Source organism: Cryptomeria japonica, unplaced genomic scaffold (genome assembly GCF_030272615.1).
Source record: "Cryptomeria japonica unplaced genomic scaffold, Sugi_1.0 HiC_scaffold_80, whole genome shotgun sequence".
NCBI lineage: Eukaryota > Viridiplantae > Streptophyta > Pinopsida > Cupressales > Cupressaceae > Cryptomeria > Cryptomeria japonica.
Genome location: NW_026728902.1, coordinates 277278 through 290000, shown reverse-complemented (window position 1 = coordinate 290000; position 12723 = coordinate 277278). Strand labels below are relative to the sequence as shown.

At 59.1% G+C, this 12723-nt stretch overlaps 1 non-coding gene across 1 annotated transcript; it reads left to right on the top strand.

Moving 5' to 3' along the window:
* Positions 1-11708: 11708 nt before the first annotated feature.
* On the top strand, positions 11709-11827 carry LOC131864237 (5S ribosomal RNA). Its single transcript, XR_009363076.1, has one exon. It is a non-coding gene; the product is annotated as a 5S ribosomal RNA (ribosomal RNA).
* Positions 11828-12723: the final 896 nt, after the last annotated feature.

The following is a 12723-nucleotide window of genomic DNA, read 5'->3' as shown; positions in this document are numbered from 1 at the left end:
AGGCGAGGGATGGGGCGGGAAGGCCCCAACGGCTAGACGGAAGAGGCTTCAGGGCCACCTCGGAATGCTCCAAGCATCGGACGCGCTTGGGGCGACTACCAGTGCCAACCCCTTATCCCGCGATGCGTCCGATACACAGATGGTTCCAAGGCGGCCGAGGAGCCTCACCGCATAGCAATCGGGGGTGCGAGGCGAGGGATGGGGCGGGAAGGCCCCAACGGCTAGACGGAAGAGGCTTCAGGGCCGCCTCGGAATGGTCCAAGCATCGGACGCGCTTGGGGCGACTACCAGTGACAACCCCTCATCCCGCGATGCGTCCGATACGAAGATGGTTCCAAGGCGGCCGAGGAGCCTCACCGCATAGCAATCGGGGTGCGAGGTGGGGGATGCGGCGAGATGGCCCCAACGGCTAGACGGAAGAGGCCACAGGGCCGCGTCGGAATAGTCCAAGCATCGGACGCGCTTGGGGCGACTACCAGTGACAACCCCTTATCCCGCGATGCGTCCGATACGAAGATAGTTCCAAGGCGGCCGAGGAGCCTCACCGCATAGCAATCCGGGTGCGAGGTGGGGGATGCGGCGAGATGGCCCCAACGGCTAGACGGAAGAGGCTGCAGGGCCGCCTCGGAATAGTCCAAGCATCGGACGCGCTTGGGGCGACTACCAGTGACAACCCCTTATCCCGCGATGCTTCCGATACGAAGACAGTTCCAAGGCGGCCGAGGAGCCTCACCGCATAGCAATGGGGGTGCGAGGTGAGGGATGCGGCGAGATGGCCCCAACGGCTAGACGGAAGAGGCCACAGGGCCGCCTCGGAATAGTCCAAGCATCGGACGCGCTTGGGGCGACTACCAGTGACAACCCCTTATCCCGCGATGCATCCGATACGAAGATAGTTCCCAGGCGGCCGAGGAGCCTCACCGCATAGCAATCGGGGTGCGAGGCGAGGGATGCGGCGAGATGGCCCCAAAGGGTAGACGGAAGAGGCTGCGGGGCCGCCTCGGAATAGTCCAAGCATCGAACGCGCTTGGGGCGACTACCACTGCCAACCCCTTATCCCGCGATGCGTCCGATACACAGATAGTTCCGAGGCGGCCGAGGAGCTGGGGGATGCGGCGAGATGGCCCCAACGGCTAGACGGAAGAGGCTGCAGGGCCGCCTCGGAATAGTCCAAGCATCGGACGCGCTTGGGGCGACTACCAGTGACAACCCCTTATCCCGCGATGCGTCCGATACACAGATAGTTCCGAGGCGGCCAAGGAGCCTCACCGCATAGCAATCGTGGTGCGAGGTGGGGGATGCAGCGAGATGGCCCCAACGGCTAGACGGAAGAGGCTGCAGGGCCGCCTCGGAATGGTCCAAGCATCGGACGCGCTTGGGGCGACTACCACTGCCAACCCCTTATCCCGCGATGCGTCCGATACACAGATAGTTCCAAGGCGGCCGAGGAGCCTCACCGAATAGCAATCGGGGTGCGAGGCGAGGGATGCGGCGAGAAAGCCCCAACGGCTAGAGGGAAGAGGCTTCAGGTCCGCCTCGGAATGGTCCAAGCATCGGACGCGCTTGGGGCGACTACCAGTGACAACCCCTTATCCCGCGACGCGTCCGATACACAGATAGTTCCAAGGCGGCCGAGGAGCCTCACCGCATAGCAATCGGGGTGCGAGGCGAGGGATGCGGCGAGAAGGACCCAACGGCTAGACGGAAGAGGCTTCAGGGCCGCCTCGGAATGGTCCAAGCATCGGACGCGCTTGGGGCGACTACCAGTGACAACCCCTTATCCCGCGACGCGTCCGATACACAGATAGTTCCAAGGCGGCCGAGGAGCCTCACCGCATAGCAATCGGGGTGCGAGGCGAGGGATGCGGCGAGAAGGACCCAACGGCTAGACGGAAGAGGCTTCAGGTCCGCCTCGGAATGGTCCAAGCATCGGACGCGCTTGGGGCGACTACCAGTGACAACCCCTTATCCCGCGACGCGTCCGATACACAGATAGTTCCAAGGCGGCCGAGGAGCCTCACCGCATAGCAATCGGGGTGCGAGGCGAGGGATGCGGCGAGAAGGACCCAACGGCTAGACGGAAGAGGCTTCAGGGCCGCCTCGGAATGGTCCAAGCATCGGACGCGCTTGGGGCGACTACCAGTGACAACCCCTTATCCCGCGATGCGTCCGATACACAGATAGTTCCAAGGCGGCCGAGGAGCCTCACCGCATAGCAATCGGGGTGCGAGGCGAGGGATGCGGCGAGAAGGACCCAACGGCTAGACGGAAGAGGCTTCAGGGCCGCCTCGGAATGGTCCAAGCATCGGACGCGCTTGGGGCGACTACCAGTGACAACCCCTTATCCCGCGACGCGTCCGATACACAGATAGTTCCAAGGCGGCCGAGGAGCCTCACCGCATAGCAATCGGGGTGCGAGGCGAGGGATGCGGCAAGAAGGACCCAACGGCTAGACGGAAGAGGCTTCAGGGCCGCCTCGGAATGGTCCAAGCATCGGACGCGCTTGGGGCGACTACCAGTGACAACCCCTTATCCCGCGACGCGTCCGATACACAGATAGTTCCAAGGCGGCCGAGGAGCCTCACCGCATAGCAATCGGGGTGCGAGGCGAGGGATGCGGCGAGAAGGACCCAACGGCTAGACGGAAGAGGCTTCAGGTCCGCCTCGGAATGGTCCAAGCATCGGACGCGCTTGGGGCGACTACCAGTGACAACCCCTTATCCCGCGACGCGTCCGATACACAGATAGTTCCAAGGCGGCCGAGGAGCCTCACCGCATAGCAATCGGGGTGCGAGGCGAGGGATGCGGCGAGAAGGACCCAACGGCTAGACGGAAGAGGCTTCAGGGCCGCCTCGGAATGGTCCAAGCATCGGACGCGCTTGGGGCGACTACCAGTGACAACCCCTTATCCCGCGACGCGTCCGATACACAGATAGTTCCAAGGCGGCCGAGGAGCCTCACCGCATAGCAATCGGGGTGCGAGGCGAGGGATGCGGCGAGAAGGACCCAACGGCTAGACGGAAGAGGCTTCAGGGCCGCCTCGGAATGGTCCAAGCATCGGACGCGCTTGGGGCGACTACCAGTGACAACCCCTTATCCCGCGATGCGTCCGATACACAGATAGTTCCAAGGCGGCCGAGGAGCCTCACCGCATAGCAATCGGGGTGCGAGGCGAGGGATGCGGCGAGAAGGACCCAACGGCTAGACGGAAGAGGCTTCAGGGCCGCCTCGGAATGGTCCAAGCATCGGACGCGCTTGGGGCGACTACCAGTGACAACCCCTTATCCCGCGACGCGTCCGATACACAGATAGTTCCAAGGCGGCCGAGGAGCCTCACCGCATAGCAATCGGGGTGCGAGGCGAGGGATGCGGCGAGAAGGACCCAACGGCTAGACGGAAGAGGCTTCAGGGCCGCCTCGGAATGGTCCAAGCATCGGACGCGCTTGGGGCGACTACCAGTGACAACCCCTTATCCCGCGACGCGTCCGATACACAGATAGTTCCAAGGCGGCCGAGGAGCCTCACCGCATAGCAATCGGGGTGCGAGGCGAGGGATGCGGCGAGAAGGACCCAACGGCTAGACGGAAGAGGCTTCAGGGCCGCCTCGGAATGGTCCAAGCATCGGACGCGCTTGGGGCGACTACCAGTGACAACCCCTTATCCCGCGACGCGTCCGATACACAGATAGTTCCAAGGCGGCCGAGGAGCCTCACCGCATAGCAATCGGGGTGCGAGGCGAGGGATGCGGCGAGAAGGACCCAACGGCTAGACGGAAGAGGCTTCAGGGCCGCCTGGGAATGGTCCATGCATCGCACGCGCTTGGGGCGACTACCAGTGACAACCCCTTATCCCGCGACGCGTCCGATACACAGATAGTTCCAAGGCGGCCGAGGAGCCTCACCGCATAGCAATCGGGGTGCGAGGCGAGGGATGCGGCGAGAAGGACCCAACGGCTAGACGGAAGAGGCTTCAGGGCCGCCTCGGAATGGTCCAAGCATCGGACGCGCTTGGGGCGACTACCAGTGACAACCCCTTATCCCGCGACGCGTCCGATACACAGATAGTTCCAAGGCGGCCGAGGAGCCTCACCGCATAGCAATCGGGGTGCGAGTCGAGGGATGCGGCGAGAAGGACCCAACGGCTAGACGGAAGAGGCTTCAGGGCCGCCTCGGAATGGTCCAAGCATCGGACGCGCTTGGGGCGACTACCAGTGACAACCCCTTATCCCGCGATGCGTCTGATACACAGATAGTTCCAAGGCGGCCGAGGAGCCTCACCGCATAGCAATCGGGGTGCGAGGCAAGGGATGCGGCGAGAAGGACCCAACGGCTAGACGGAAGAGGCTTCAGGGCCGCCTCGGAATGGTCCAAGCATCGGACGCGCTTGGGGCGACTACCGTTGCCAACCCCTTATCCCGCGATGCGTCTGATACACAGATAGTTCCGAGGCGGCCGAGGAGCCTCACCGCATAGCAATCGGGTTGCGAGGCAGATTATTGGGAAGGGAACCCCCTGGGATGCGGCTCAAGCAGTGCCCAAAGGGACTGGAATGCGGAATCACATCGAGAGACCCAAATGCTATACGAGGGCTCAAATCGAATTATCGATTTGGCCACGACATGGACGCATCGGAACGACTACCTTTGCCGAACCACTCGCAATTGCATCCATACCGAAACCAATAGACATTTCCGTTAGAGCCCTCGCATAGCATTCGGGAATCTCGCATGCCCCTCTAAATCGACCAATGCTGGCGCTCAACGAAAATCCGAGCGCTACCACCGTTCGAGCGCCAGCATTGGTCGAGTTAGAGGGGCACGGGGGAGAATGCTCCAGTCAACACCTCCCCTATATAAGTTATTTGTCCGATTCTCGCACAACCGTAGTCTGCCTCGTCGAATCAAACAACGGTCCCAGATTCCGACTTCCGTTCCGTAGAGACCCAAAAGCTAGATGGAGGCTCGCAAGAAAGAGAGTCGGCGCATAGCAATCGGGTTTCTCGAACGTTTAGGGACCGAGCTCACTTGCGGATAGGGCAAAATCCGCCAAGCAACCCAAAAGCTAGACGGGGGCTCGAATCGAATCGCCTAGGCGGCCACAACAACGACGTGTTGGATCGACTACCAGTGCCAAACCATTCAGCAAGACTAGTCTGTGTCGAGGCCGGATAGAGATTCTCAGAGAGCGCCCGTATAGCATTTAGGAGACCTGCCGCGTCCCTCACACTCGACAAATGGTGGTGCACGTTTATAAATCCGAGCGATCCCAACCCTTTCAAGCACCAACATCGGTCGAGATAGAGGGGCACGGAGGGGGCTGCGTGAGACAACACAGTCCCCTATATAAGTTATTTGTCCGATTCTCACACATCCGAAGAATGGTCATCAAATCGGACAACAGCCCAAACTTCCGACTTCCGTCCCAGAAAGCCCAAGAGCTATCTAAAACGTTCATGGCCGGAACTCGATCGCGGCTATACCAGTCCGCCAAGCAACCCAAAAGCTAGACTGGAGCTCTAGTCGAATCACCTCTGTGGCCATTGCAAGGACGTGTTGGAGCGACTACCATTGCCGAACCATTCCGCAGGTCGAGTCCATACCAAGGCCGCATAGAGATTCACGATGAGCTCCTGCATAGCAATCAGGAGACTTGCCGTGTCCATCACAATCGATAAATCCTGGTGCAAGATTTTTGCATCCGAGCGCTCCAACCAGTCGAGCACCAGCATCAATCGACATAAACGGGCACGGGGGGAGGATGCTCGAGAACACTACCTCCCCTATATAAGTTATTTGTCCGATTCTCAAGCAGCCGAAGTCTGGTCATCGAATCGGGTCAAAGACCACAACTTCCGACTTTACCCACAATGCAAGTCATCGAATCGAACATCGGCCCCCGAGTCGGACTCCATGCGTATGTCAGGTCATCGGACCCAAATTCCGCCTTCCTGCGCATGGCGGGCCATCAATATCAACTCGGTCATCGGACCCAAACTCCGCCTTTCTGCGCATGGCACGCCTTCAAATCGGTCATCGGACCCAAATTCCGCCTTCCTGTGCATGGCGGGCCATCAACATCAACTCGGTCATCGGACCCAAATTCCGCCTTTCTGCGCATGGCACGCCATCAACTCGGTCATCGGACCCAAATTCCGCCTTCCTGCGCATGGCAGGTCATCGGACACAAATTCAGACCTCGCCAATATGCCTACGTATCGAATCGGTCATCGGACCCAACTTCCGACTTCATCCATACTGTAGGGTCTTTGAGGTTGGCGCGGTGCGCTCAACCCGGGGAGTCGACCCATCGAAGCATACACCTCCCCTATATAAGCTATTTGTCCGATTCCCACACCTGTGTAGTTTGCACCTCTGACCAGGACATCGACCCCAACTTCCGAACTCGACTGCAACGACGGCACCAGCGCCTTGGTGCGCACCTTGCGACGCACAGTCCCAACATTCGCCTTCCTGCACATGGCAGGTCATCGGACCCAAATTCCGACCTCGCGAGTATGCCTACATATCGAATCGGTCATCGGACACAACTTCCGACTTCATCCATACCGTAGGGTCTTTGAGGTTGGCGCGGTGCGCTCAACCCGGGGAGTCGACCCAACGAAGCATACACCTCCCCTATATAAGCTATTTGTCCGATTCCCACACCTGTGTAGTTTGCACCTCCGATCAGGACATCGACCCCAACTTCCGAACTCGCCTGCAACGACCGAACCAGCGCCTTGGTGCGCACCTTGCAACGCACAGTGCCAACATTCGCCTTCCTGCACATGGCAGGTCATCGGACCCAAATTCCGACCTCGCGAGTATGCCTACATATCGAATCGGTCATCGGACCCAACTTCCGACTTCATCCATACCGTAGGGTCTTTGAGGTTGGCGCGGTGCGCTCAACCCGGGGAGTCGACCCAACGAAGCATACACCTCCCCTATATAAGCTATTTGTCCGATTCCCACACCTGTGTAGCTTGCACCTCCGATCAGGACATCGACCCCAACTTCCGAACTCGACTAAAAAGACCGCACCAGCACCTTGGTGTGCACCTTGCAACGCACAGTGCCAACATTCGCCTTCCTGCACATGGCAGGTCATCGGACCCAAATTCCGACCTCATGAGCATACCTACTAATCGAATCGGTCATCGGACCCAACTTCCGACTTCATCCATACCGTAGGGTCTTTGAGGTTGGCGCGGTGCGCTCAACCTGGGGAGTCGACCCATCGAAGCATACACCTCCCCTATATAAGCTATTTGTCCGATTCCGACACCTGTGTAGTTTGCACCTCCGCTCAGGACATCGACCCCAACTTCCGAACTCGCCTGCAACGACCGAACCAGCGCCTTGGTGCGCACCAAAAGTGCGCACTTTTGGAGGGCACTTTTGTGCGCTCCAAAGGTGCGCACTTTTGGAGGGCACTTTTGTGCGCTCCAAAGGTGCGCACTTTTGGAGGGCACTTTTTGGAGGGCACTTTTGTGCGCTCCAAAGGTGCGCACTTTTGGAGGGCACTTTTTGGAGGGCACTTTTCTGCGCTCCAAAGGTGCGCACTTTTGGAGGGCACTTTTTGGAGGGCACTTTTCTGCGCTCCAAAGGTGCGCACTTTTGGAGGGCACTTTTTGGAGGGCACTTTTCTGCGCTCCAAAGGTGCGCACTTTTGGAGGGCACTTTTTGGAGGGCACTTTTCTGCGCTCCAAAGGTGCGCACTTTTGGAGGGCACTTTTGTGCACTCCAAAGGTGCACACTTTTGGAGGGCACTTTTTGGAGGGCACTTTTCTGCACTCCAAAGGTGCGCACTTTTGGAGGGCACTTTTTGGAGGGCACTTTTGTGCGCTCCAAAGGTGCGCACTTTTGGAGGGCACTTTTTGGAGGGCACTTTTGTGCGCTCCAAAGGTGCGCACTTTTGGAGGGCACTTTTGTGCACTCCAAAGGTGCGCACTTTTGGAGGGCACTTTTCCTGCGCTCCAAAGGTGCACACCTAGGTGAGCACCTTCGACCACACCTTGTAGCACACCAAACTCTGACTTTCGACTTCATCCGCAATGCAGGGTCTTTGAGGTTGGCGCAATGCGCACAACCAGGGGAGTCGACCCATCAAACCCAACACCTCCCCTATATAAGCTATTTGTCTGATTCTCATACATGCGTAGCCTGCAGGAGCAATTAGGACATCGACCCCAACTTTCGGCTTCTAAACGAAAACAAGGTCTTTGAGGTTGGTGTAATGCGAACAACTAGGGGAGTCAACCCATCAAACCCAACACCTCCCCTATATAAGCTATTTGTCTGATTCTCATACATGTGTAGTCTACAGGAGCAATTAGGACATCGACCCCAACTTTTGACTTCTTAACGAAAACAAAGTCTTTGAGGTTGACGTAATGCGCACAACCAGGGGAGTCGACCCATCAAACCCAACACCTCCCCTATATAAGCTATTTGTCCGATTCTCATACATGTGTAGCCTACAGGAGCCATTAGGACATTGACCCCAACTTTTGACTTCTTAACGAAAACAAGGTCTTTGAGGTTGGCGTAATGCGCACAACCAAGGGAGTTGACCCATCAAACCCAACACCTCCCCTATATAAGCTATTTGTCTGATTCTCATACATGTGTAGCCTGCAACAACGATTAGGACATCCACCCCAACTTCTGAATTCGTCTGCGTTGACCGCACCAAAGGTGCACGCCTTGGTGCTCACCAAAATCCGACTTCCGACTTCTTCTGCTATGCGGGGTCTTTGAGGTTGGCGCAGTGCGCACAACCAGGGGAGTCAACCCACCGAATGCAACACCTCCCCTATATAAGCTATTTGTCTGATTCTCATACATGCGTAGACTGCAGCAATGATTAGGACATCCACCCCAACTTTTGACTTCTTAAACAAGACAGGGTCTTTGAAGTTGGTGCAGTGCACACAACCAGGGGAGTCGACCCATCAAACGCAACACCTCCCCTATATAAAGCTATTTGTCCGATTCTCATACGTGTAGTCTGCAGCAGCGATTAGGACATCGACCCCAACTTCCGAATTCGTTTGCATTGACCGCACCAAAGGTGCACGCCTTGGTGTGCACCTTGGAGTGCACTTTGGTGCTCACCTCGGTGCACACTTTGGTGTGCACCTCGGTGTGCACCAAAGGTGCGCACCTTGGAGCGCACCAAAGGTGTACACTTTGGAGCGCACCACATAGGGTCTTTGAGAGGTTGGCGCAGTGCGCACACCAAGGTGGGTGTTGAGGTGCGTGCCGAGGTGGGTGGGTGCTAGGGTGCGCTCCATGGTGGGTGCCAGGGTGGGTGCGTGCTAGGGTGGATTCCAAAGAGGGTCATAGGGTGGGTGCCAAGGTGGGTTGGTGATATAGTGGGTTCAAAGGTGGGTACTAGGGTGGGTTCCAAGGTGGGTCACAAGTTGGGTGCCAGGATGCGTGGGTGTTAGGTTGGGTGCCAAGGTGGGCTCCTGCGTGGGTGGGTGCTAGGGTGGGTTTCAAGGTGGACGCGAGGGCGGGTGCCAAGGTGGGTAACAAGTTGGGTGTTAGGATGGGTGAGTGCTAGAGTGGGTGCCAAGGTGGGTGGGTGCTAAGGTGGATGCCAAGGTGGTTCACAGGGTGGGTGGGTTCTAGGGTGAGTTCCAAGGTGGGTCACAGGTTTAGTGCTAGGGTGCGTGTCAAGGCGGGTGTCGAGGTGCCTGGGTGCTAGGGTGTGGATGCCAATGTGGGTCATAGGGTGGGTACTAGGGTGGGCTGCAATGTGGGTGCCAAGGTGGGTAACATGCTCGGTTGGTTCTAAATTGGGTGTCAGGGTGGGTGTGCACCCACCTTGCCCGAGGTGGGTGCCAAGGTGCCAGTGTGGGTGGGTGCTAAGGTGGATGCCAAGGTGGGTGAGAAGGTGGGTGATAGGTTGAGTGGTAGGATGGGTGGGTGCCAAGATGGGTCACAGGGTGGGTGCAAGGGTGGGTAGGTGCTAGGGTTGGTGTCAGGGTGGGTGGGTGCTAGGTTGGGTTCCAAGGTGGGTGCGAGGGTGAGTGTCAAGGTGGGTCACAGGTTAGGTGCTAGGATGGGTGAGTGCTAGGGTGCAAAGGTGCCAGGGTGGGTGCTAGGATGGGTCGATGCTAGGGTGAGTGGCAAGGTGGGTCCACAAGTGTCAAGGTGGGTGCCGAGGTGGGTGCCAACTTGGGTTCCAAGGTGGGTGCCAAGTGGGCGACTGCTATGGTGGATGCCAAGGTGGGTCACGGGGTGGGTGCCAAGTTGCTAGGTTGTGTTCCAAGGTGGGTGCCAACGTGGCTGCTAGGGTGCGTGGGTTAAAGGGTGTGTCACAACGTGGGTGCCAGGATGGGTGCGCACCCACACTGGCCAAGACGGGTGCAAGGTTGGGTTCCAAGCCCGGTCACAGGCTGGGTGCTAGGATGGGTGGGTGCCAAGGTGGGCACCAGGGTGGGTGCACCCACCCTGGCCAAGGTGGGTCACGGGGTGGGTCCTAGGGTGGGTAACAGGGTGGGTACTAAGGTGCGTGCCAAGGTGGGTCATGGGGTGGGTGCCAAGGTGGGCACCAGGGTGGGTGTGCACCAACCCTAGCCAGGGTAGGTCACGGGGTGGTTGTCGGGGTGGGCGTCAAGGAGCCAAGGTGGGTGGCAAGTAGCCAAGTTGCGTGCCAAGGTGGGTGTCGGGGTGGGTGCCAAGGATCCAAGGTGGGTGCCAAGGAACCAAGGTGGGTGTCTGGGTGGGTGCCGAGGTGGGAGCCAGGGTGGGTCCCAAGGTGAGTGCAAAGGTGGGTGCCAGGGTCAAGGTGAGTGCCAATGTGGGTTCCAAGGTGCCAGGGTCAGGGTGAGTGCCAATGTGGGTTCAAAGGTGCTAAGTTGGGTGCGAGGTTGGGTGCGAGGGTGGGTGGGTGCCAAGGTGTGCTAGGTGGAAGCCCGGGTGGGTCGGCATCCCATGGGTGTCGAGTTGGGTGCCTGATGGGTGCTTCTTGTCAAGTTTTAGTCGTCGGGACTCATTTCGAGCCTTAGAGGTCGTTTCTTGTCCGGTTGCCCTGTCTTCGACCTGGGAACCCAATTTTGGTCCTCGGGTCCCATTTTTTTTTGTCTCGCATCCCACTTTTGGCCTGTGGCCTTTTCGGGGTCGATTCTCGTTTTGGGCATCAGAGCATGTTTCTTCTCCTAAAACCCAATATTTGTTTATTAAGTCTCGGAACACATTTTTGTTCTCGTGGACCCATCATGGGTCTTGGAACGCATTTGTGGTCCTTGGGTCCCATTTTGCATCCCGAAACTTGTGTTTTGGTGCTTGATCCCTATTTTGGGTGCCCACCTTGCACCAAGTGCGCACCCGGGGCAAACCGAGCGCCTTGGTGCACCGGGGCAAGATCGAGCGTGCACCCGAGGCGCCCCGAACATGCACCAAGGTGCACTCGGCCCACATGTGAGCGCAGGTCGTTGCGCCCGAGGTGGTGTGTGGGCACCGCGTTGCAGACGGGACACTGCACGCACACGACGCCCCGTCCAGGTGCACGCACGTAGGCCGGGCCGGGTGCACACCCGACGCCCTAGCAAGGTGCGCGCACCCGGGCAGGGCTCACACTTGGCGAACGGGGCGCACTTCGCGAGGGAGGGTGTGCACCTCGACGGGGGTGGGTGGCCGGGGTGGATTCGCACGTGGGTCGCGGTTTGCTAAGTACACACTGCGACAAGCTCATAACGGGTGCGATCATACCAGCGTTAGTGCACCGGATCCCATCAGAACTCCGCAGTTAAGCGCGCTTGGGCCGGAGTAGTACTGGGATGGGTGACCTCCCGGGAAGTCCCGGTGTTGCACCCTTTCTTAGTTTTTCGCCGGGCGTCGCAATGCTATTTGAATAAACCTTTTGCCCGTTTGCGTTCTCGTCGGGGCCGGGCCGGGCCGGGGTGCGCTGCCCGCACTACCGCGCGCGCGGGGGGCGACACCGAGCGCGCACCCGAGGCGCCCCGAGCACACAGGCCACGGTGCAACCCGGGCGTTGTGCGCGCACCCCGGTGCGCCCGAGGTGCTGCGCGCGCACCCAGGTGAAATCGGTGTGCACCTCGGCCAGTGCGCGCTCGGTCGAGTCGCGCACGTTGGCCAAGGTGCACGGTGATGTTTCTTACTCTAAGGTTCCGCACCAGACGCCCGGGACAGGTGAGCGAAGCTGGGCGGGGCCGGGTGCGCGGCCGGGGCAGGTGCACGCAGCTGGAGAGAGCTTTGGAGCACACCAGAGGTGCGCACCTTGGAGCACACTTCGGAGCGCACCAATGATGCGCTCCATTCAAAAGTTTCCTGAAAAGGCAAAAAAAGTTGAGATTATAGAATTTCCCACTTGAGAGATTGTAAAAAAAAAAAATTTAAAATGAAGGAAACGCGGGTGCCAAGGTGTGCGCGCCCGGGTGCGCAGCCCAGCCAAGGTGTGCGCACCAAGGCGCCCACCCTGGCGAAGGTGCACGCAAGGTGCGCACCCGAGGCAAACCGGACAATTAACCCAACTTTCGACTTCGCGCGCACCTGCGCACCTTGGAGCGCACTTCGGAGCGCTCCTTGGTGCGCACCAATCTTGGGCACCTCGGAGTGCACCATGGCGCCCACCAAGGTGCGCACCCGGGGCAAACCGAGCTCCGACTTCGTGCGCACCTTGGAGCGCACGAAAGGTGCGCACCATGGCGCCCACCAAGGTGCGCAGCCCAGCCAAGGCGTGCGCATCAAGG